The 8,673-nt window shown below is 47.5% G+C and overlaps 1 long non-coding RNA gene across 9 annotated transcripts; it reads right to left on the reverse strand.

Moving 5' to 3' along the window:
• Positions 1 to 204: 204 nt before the first annotated feature.
• LOC127913173 (uncharacterized) lies at positions 205 to 4,429 on the reverse strand. Of its 9 annotated transcripts, XR_008085019.1 has the most exons (10): positions 3,482 to 3,554; positions 3,244 to 3,308; positions 2,839 to 3,078; positions 2,726 to 2,787; positions 2,590 to 2,634; positions 2,247 to 2,328; positions 2,075 to 2,184; positions 865 to 926; positions 772 to 833; positions 205 to 722 (listed from the first exon to the last, which is right to left on the reverse strand). It is a non-coding gene; the product is annotated as an uncharacterized LOC127913173 (long non-coding RNA). The 9 variants fall into 9 exon arrangements; XR_008085014.1 differs by lacking the exons at positions 772 to 833; positions 865 to 926; positions 2,075 to 2,184; positions 3,482 to 3,554 and adding an exon at positions 4,001 to 4,429 and having other exon boundaries at positions 3,196 to 3,260; XR_008085018.1 differs by lacking the exons at positions 772 to 833; positions 865 to 926; positions 2,075 to 2,184; positions 3,482 to 3,554 and adding an exon at positions 4,001 to 4,429 and having other exon boundaries at positions 2,839 to 3,109; positions 3,196 to 3,260.
• Between the last annotated feature and the right edge of the window lie 4,244 nt (positions 4,430 to 8,673).

Consider the following 8,673-nt stretch of genomic DNA (forward strand, 5'->3'; position numbering starts at 1 on the left):
AACTACAGAATACATGTTGTCTCTAGACAGGAAAAGGACTGTACTGCTGCCTAGTAGCTACAGAATACATGTTGTCTCTAGACAGGAAAATGACTGTACTGTTGCCTAGTAACTACAGAATACATGTTGTCTATAGACAGGAAGAGGACTGTACTGCTGCCTAGTAGCTACAGAATACATGTTGCCTCTAGACAGAAAAAGGACTGTACTGCTGCCTAGTAGCTACAGAATACATGTTGTCTCTAGACAGGAAAAGGACTGTACTGCTGCCTAGTAGCTACAGAATACATGTTGTCTCTAGACAGGAAAAGGACTGTACTGCTGCCTAGTAGCTACAGAATACATGTTGTCTCTAGACAGGAAAAGGACTGTACTGCTGCCTAGTAGCTACAGAATACATGTTGTCTCTAGACAGGAAAAGGACAATACTGCTGCCTAGTAGCTACAGAATACATGTTGTCTCTAGACAGGAAATGGACAATACTGCTGCCTAGTAGCTACAGAATACATGTTGTCTCTAGACAGGAAAAGGCTGGTACTGCTGCCTAGTAGCTACAGAATACATGTTGTCGGCAGGGTAGCCTAGTGGTTAGAGCGTTGGACTAGTAACCGGAAGGTTGCAAATTGCAAGTTCAAATCCCCGAGCTGACCAGGTACAAATCTGTCGTTCTGCCCTCACCCCACACGTGACAGTTTACAGTAGACCTCACCCCACACATGACCTCACCCACACGTGACCTCACCCACACGTGACCTCACCCCACACGTGACCTCACCCCACACGTGACAGTTTACAGTAGACCTCACCCCACACATGACAGTTTACAGTAGACCTCACCCCACACGTGACAGTTTACAGTAGACCTCACCCCACACGTGACAGTTTACAGTAGACCTCACCTCACACATGACAGTTTACAGTAGACCTCACCCCACACGTGACAGTTTACAGTAGACCTCACCCCACACGTGACAGTTTACAGTAGACCTCACCCCACACGTGACAGTTTACAGTAGACCTCACCCCACACGTGACCTCACCCCACACGTGACAGTTTACAGTAGACCTCACCCCCACACATGACAGTTTACAGTAGACCTCACCCCACACGTGACAGTTTACAGTAGACCTCACCCCACACGTGACAGTTTACAGTAGACCTCACCCACACGTGACAGTTTACAGTAGACCTGACCCACACATGACAGTTTACAGTAGACCTCACCCCACACGTGACAGTTTACAGTAGACCTCACCCCACACGTGACAGTTTACAGTAGACCTCACCCACACATGACAGTTTACAGTAGACCTCACCCCACACATGACAGTTTACAGTAGACCTCACCCCACACATGACAGTTTACAGTAGACCTCACCCCACACGTGACAGTTTACAGTAGACCTCACCCCACACGTGACAGTTTACAGTAGACCTCACCCCACACGTGACAGTTTACAGTAGACCTCACCCCACACGTGACAGTTTACAGAGACCTCACCCCACACATGACAGTTTACAGTAGACCTCACCCCACACATGACAGTTTACAGTAGACCTCACCCCACACGTGACAGTTTACAGTAGACCTCACCCCACACGTGACAGTTTACAGTAGACCTCACCCCACACGTGACAGTTTACAGTAGACCTCACCCCACACGTGACAGTTTACAGTAGACCTCACCCCACACGTGACAGTTTACAGTAGACCTCACCCCACACATGAGTTTACAGTAGACCTCACCCCACACGTGACCTCACCCCACACATGACCTCACCCCACACGTGACCTCACCCCACACGTGACAGTTTACAGTAGACCTCACCCCACACGTGACAGTTTACAGTAGACCTCACCCCACACGTGACAGTTTACAGTAGACCTCACCCCACACGTGACAGTTTACAGTAGACCTCACCCCACACGTGACAGTTTACAGTAGACCTCACCCCACACGTGACAGTTTACAGTAGACCTCACCCCACACGTGACAGTTTACAGTAGACCTCACCCCACACGTGACAGTTTACAGTAGACCTCACCCCACACGTGACAGTTTACAGTAGACCTCACCCCACACGTGACAGTTTACAGTAGACCTCACCCCACACATGACAGTTTACAGTAGACCTCACCCCACACATGACAGTTTACAGTAGACCTCACCCCACACATGACCTCACCCCACACGTGACAGTTTACAGTAGACCTCACCCCACACATGACAGTTTACAGTAGACCTCACCCCACACATGACCTCACCCCACACATGACCTCACCCCACACGTGACAGTTTACAGTAGACCTCACCCCACACATGACCTCACCCCACACATGACCTCACCCCACACGTGACCTCACCCCACACATGACCTCACCCCACACATGACAGTTTACAGTAGACCTCACCCCACACATGACCTCAGTTTACACATGACCTCACCCCACACGTGACCTCACCCCACACATGACCTCACCCCACACGTGACAGTTTACAGTAGACCTCACCCCCACACGTGACAGTTTACAGTAGACCTCACCCCACACGTGACAGTTTACAGTAGACCTCACCCCACACGTGACAGTTTACAGTAGACCTCACCCCACACGTGACAGTTTACAGTAGACCTCACCCCACACATGAGTTTACAGTAGACCTCACCTCACACATGACAGTTTACAGTAGACCTCACCCCACACATGACAGTTTACAGTAGACCTCACCCCACACATGACAGTTTACAGTAGACCTCACCTCACACATGACAGTTTACAGTAGACCTCACCCCACACATGACCTCACCCCACACGTGACCTCACCCCACACATGACCTCACCCCACACGTGACAGTTTACAGTAGACCTCACCCCACACATGACAGTTTACAGTAGACCTCACCCCACACATGACAGTTTACAGTAGACCTCACCCCACACATGACCTCACCCCACACGTGACCTCACCCCACACATGACCTCACCCCACACATGACCTCACCCCACACGTGACAGTTTACAGTAGACCTCACCCCACACATGACCTCACCCCACACGTGACAGTTTACAGTAGACCTCACCCCACACGTGACAGTTTACAGTAGACCTCACCCCACACGTGACAGTTTACAGTAGACCTCACCCCACATGAGTTTACAGTGACCTCACCTCACACATGACCTTTACAGTGACCTCACCCCACACATGACCTCACCCCACACATGACAGTTTACAGTAGACCTCACCCCACACATGACCTCACCCCACACATGACCTCACCCCACACGTGACAGTTTACAGTAGACCTCAGCCCACACATGCCCTCCCCCCACACATGACCTCACCCCACACGTGACAGTTTACAGTAGACCTCACCCCACACATGACAGTTTACAGTAGACCTCACCCCACACATGACCTCACCCCACACGTGACAGTTTACAGTAGACCTCACCCACACATGACAGTTTACAGTGACCTCACCCCACACATGACCTCACCCCACACGTGACAGTTTACAGTAGACCTCACCCCACACATGACAGTTTACAGTAGACCTCACCCCACACATGACAGTTTACAGTAGACCTCACCCCACAAGACAGTTTACAGTAGACCTCACCTCACACCTGACAGTTTCCAGTAGACCTCACCCCACACATGACCTCACCCTCCACGTGACAGTTTACAGTAGACCTCACCCCACACATGACAGTTTACAGTAGACCTCACCCCACACATGACAGTTTACAGTAGACCTCAGCCCACACAGGACAGTTTACACATGACCTCACCCCACACATGACAGTTTACAGTAGACCTCACCCCACAGTTTACAGTGACCTCACACGTGACAGTGACCTAGACCCCCACACGTGACAGTTTACAGTAGACCTCAGTGAGACAGTAGACCCACACACGTGACAGTTTACAGTAGACCTCACCTGACACGTGACAGTTTACAGACCTCACCCACACGTGACAGTTTACAATAGACCTCACCCCACACGTGACAGTTTACAGTAGACCTCACCCCACACAGGACAGCAGAGAAGATGGATATGCTAATAATTCATTAGCGGAAGAAAACTAAAACTAAAGTACTTGTTGGAGGCAGCTGTAAATGCTACGTTTTGCACAGCTAGCCTTGGGAAGTGGCCTTTTCAGGAGTATTTCAGCAGTTCTTCAGTCTCATCGTGATGACATAATCATTTTATCCATCCCACCTGTTTAGGAGAGACAAACTCTGCTAACCCTCTGTTGAGATACTCCTGAGAAGGCCTACCTCTGACGGTGGTGTTACACCATGATTCAAACCATCAAATAGTTCATTAGCATCGTTAATGGAAAGGTTGTGGAAGTAATATCTCACCTTTGACAGTGCCGAGCGGATGTTTTCCCTACAGCGTCTTGTTGTTGGTTCATTACCTCGACTGCGCCTACTAGAGATGCATTTGTCTTCACCTTTCCTCAGTACTAGTAGGTGCAGAACACACAATTTAAGGGAATTCTTTAATCCATTTTCCAGTCAGAAAACCTGTTTTGGGATTTCATTAATGCTTTCATTTGTTGTTGTTGTAGTGAGAAACTGGGTACTGTCTGGTGAAGACAAGATTCACATGTAGTTTTACATTTTCTTTTTTAGCTTAATGTACGTCTTCCAAGCTCTTTGTGTATGTTGTTTCGTACTTTATTACAGCCACCTCTGGGGGGGAAAGGTCATCCTTACACTATTTTATATAGCATGGAGTTTTATCAACTACAGGGAGAATTGTATAAAAAAAATATTCTTCAGAGGAAAAACAGCTTTTTTTTTGTTTCATATCTCACATGCAATCAGTTGCTGCAAAGTGACAGATTTTGTATATTGGTTGATCCAAAGAGATGACATAACAACACACCTATTTACTGATTGTACAGTACATTGTATCTTTGAACTGTCATGTGTTATGTTATTAAAATACAAACCCACGGTTTCATACTTTGGTTGTAAGTTTGACTCCTTTTTGTCTTCTGAAAGGAGGATGTTTCGAACACAGAACATTGGAAATGGACTCAACTGACTCATGTTGAAAAAGGCACTGAACATTCCTAGAGAGCCCTACACCACATCGCTCTACACACTGAACATTCCTAGAGAGCCCTACACCACATCGCTCTACACACTGAACATTCCTAGAGAGCCCTACACCACATCGCTCTACACACTGAACATTCCTAGAGAGCCCTACACCACATCGCTCTACACACTGAACATTCCTAGAGAGCCCTACACCACATCGCTCTACACAGATGATTTGACACACTGAACATTCCTAGAGAGCCCTACACCACATCGCTCTACACAGATGATTTGACACACTGAACATTCCTAGAGAGCCATACACCACATTGCTCTACACAGACGATGACACACTGAACATTCCTAGAGAGCCCTACACCACATTGCTCTACACAGATGATGACACACTGAACATTCCTAGAGAGCCCTACACCACATTGCTCTACACAGATGATGACACACTGAACATTCCTAGAGAGCCCTACACCACATTGCTCTACACAGATGATGACACACTGAACATTCCTAGAGAGCCCTACACCACATTGCTCTACACAGATGATGACACACTGAACATTCCTAGAGAGCCCTACACCACATTGCTCTACACAGATGATGACACACTGAACATTCCTAGAGAGCCCTACACCACATTGCTCTACACAGATGATGACACACTGAACATTCCTAGAGAGCCCTACACCACATCGCTCTACACAGATGATTTGACACACTGAACATTCCTAGAGAGCCCTACACCACATTGCTCTACACAGATGATTTGACACACTGAACATTCCTAGAGAGCCCTACACCACATCGCTCTACACAGATGATTTGACACACTGAACATTCCTAGAGAGCCCTACACCACATCGCTCTACACAGATGATTTGACACACTGAACATTCCTAGAGAGCCCTACACCACATCGCTCTACACACTGAACATTCCTAGAGAGCCCTACACCACATCGCTCTACACACTGAACATTCCTAGAGAGCCCTACACCACATCGCTCTACACAGATGATTTGACACACTGAACATTCCTAGAGAGCCCTACACCACATCGCTCTACACAGATGATTTGACACACTGAACATTCCTAGAGAGCCCTACACCACATCGCTCTACACAGATGATTTGACACACTGAACATTCCTAGAGAGCCCTACACCACATCGCTCTACACACTGAACATTCCTAGAGAGCCCTACACCACATCGCTCTACACACTGAACATTCCTAGAGAGCCCTACACCACATCGCTCTACACAGATGATTTGACACACTGAACATTCCTAGAGAGCCCTACACCACATCGCTCTACACAGATGATTTGACACACTGAACATTCCTAGAGAGCCCTACACCACATCGCTCTACACAGATGATTTGACACACTGAACATTCCTAGAGAGCCCTACACCACATCGCTCTACACACTGAACATTCCTAGAGAGCCCTACACCACATCGCTCTACACACTGAACATTCCTAGAGAGCCCTACACCACATCGCTCTACACACTGAACATTCCTAGAGAGCCCTACACCACATCGCTCTACACACTGAACATTCCTAGAGAGCCCTACACCACATCGCTCTACACACTGAACATTCCTAAAGAGCCCTAACCACATTTTTGCTGGGCTACACACTGAACATTCCTAGAGAGCCCTACACCACATCGCTCTACACAGATGATTTGACACACTGAACATTCCTAGAGAGCCCTACACCACATCGCTCTACACAGATGATTTGACACACTGGACGTTGCTAAGGGTCTTGTTGCTAGAGCTGAGGCCATTGGACAACCGTAATTACAGTATGATGTCATACAGGATGATGCAGCTAACCGATAGCTACACAGACAGCATCACTCACAAATACACTTCCAGGTTTCAGACTGCGCTATACACAAAAAATAGAAATTAAAATATGCTTTTTAAGATTTTTTGCTGGGCAGCCACAAGGTTGTTAAAATGTATAGGAGGGTAGCGTACTGTGATCCCACAGTGTGTAATCTGATCCGTACCAGTCAAGACCCACAACATACAGAAGAGGAACATGTGTAAGCTGATCCGTACCCCTCAAGACCCACAACATACAGAAGAGGAACATGTGTAAGCTGATCCGTACCCCTCAAGACCCACAACATACAGAAGAGGAACATGTGTAATCTGATCCGTACCCGTCAAGACCCACAACATACAGAAGAGGAACATGTGTAAGCTGATCCGTACCCCTCAAGACCCACAACATACAGAAGAGGAACATGTGTAAGCTGATCCGTACCCCTCAAGACCCACAACATACAGAAGAGGAACATGTGTAAGCTGATCCGTACCCCTCAAGACCCACAACATACAGAAGAGGAACATGTGTAATCTGATCAGTACCCCTCAAGACCCACAACATACAGAAGAGGAACATGTGTAAGCTGATCCGTACCCCTCAAGACCCACAACATACAGAAGAGGAACATGTGTAAGATGATCCGTACCCCTCAAGACCCACAACATACAGAAGAGGAACATGTGTAATCTGATCCGTACCCCTCAAGACCCACAACATACAGAAGAGGAACATGTGTAATCTGATCCGTACCCCTCAAGACCCACAACATACAGAAGAGGAACATGTGTAATCTGATCCGTACCCCTCAAGACCCACAACATACAGAAGAGGAACATGTGTAAGCTGATCCGTACCCCTCAAGACCCACAACATACAGAAGAGGAACATGTGTAATCTGATCTGTACCCCTCAAGACCCACAACATACAGAAGAGGAACATGTGTAAGCTGATCCGTACCCCTCAAGACCCACAACATACAGAAGAGGAACATGTGTAAGCTGATCCGTACCCCTCAGGTTTGGGATACACCGTCTAATGAAATGCTCCTTTGCAACAACAATAATAATAAATAATTAAAGATAAGAATATAAACATAAAGTAAATGTCTCAGTAGAATGGAATAAACGTTTTAGCTTAATTATAATACAGGAAGGGACAATTTATAGTCTGATATTTACACATGTTTTGGGTAAGGGGGGGATTGGAGGGAAAATGTTTAAATGGTGCAGTATTTAGCAATCATAATAAGAGTCTGGTAGCAGAGTGTGTGTGTGTGTGTGTGTGTGTGTGTGAGAGAGAGAGAGAGAGAGTCAGTGCAGGTGGTCAGTTCAAGTGTTCCAGCAGTCTGATGGCTTGTAGATAGAAACTGTCTCTGAGCCTGTAGATATCAGACCTCATGCTCCGATAGCATCTACCCGACGATAAGACGAACAGCTCGTGGCTGAGGTGTGTAGGGGCCTTGATGATGCTGCGTGCCTTCCTCAGGCACCGTTTCCAGTAGATGTCCTGGATGGGTTGGAGCACAGTCCCAGTGATGCTACTGGGTCGTCTTCACCACCTGCTGGAGGGCCTTGCGGTCGTGGATGTAGCCATTTCCGTAGCCGGCCGTGATGCAACTGGTCAGGACACTGGAGATGGGGCAGTGGTAGCATTTGAGGACTGAATTTCTTCGGTCGCCTTTAGGAAGTAGAAACGCTGTTGCGCCCTCTTGACAAGAGTGGTGGTGTTATAAGTCCTTTTGT

This window comes from Oncorhynchus keta, chromosome 28 (assembly GCF_023373465.1).
Source record: "Oncorhynchus keta strain PuntledgeMale-10-30-2019 chromosome 28, Oket_V2, whole genome shotgun sequence".
Classification (NCBI taxonomy): Eukaryota; Metazoa; Chordata; class Actinopteri; order Salmoniformes; family Salmonidae; genus Oncorhynchus; species Oncorhynchus keta.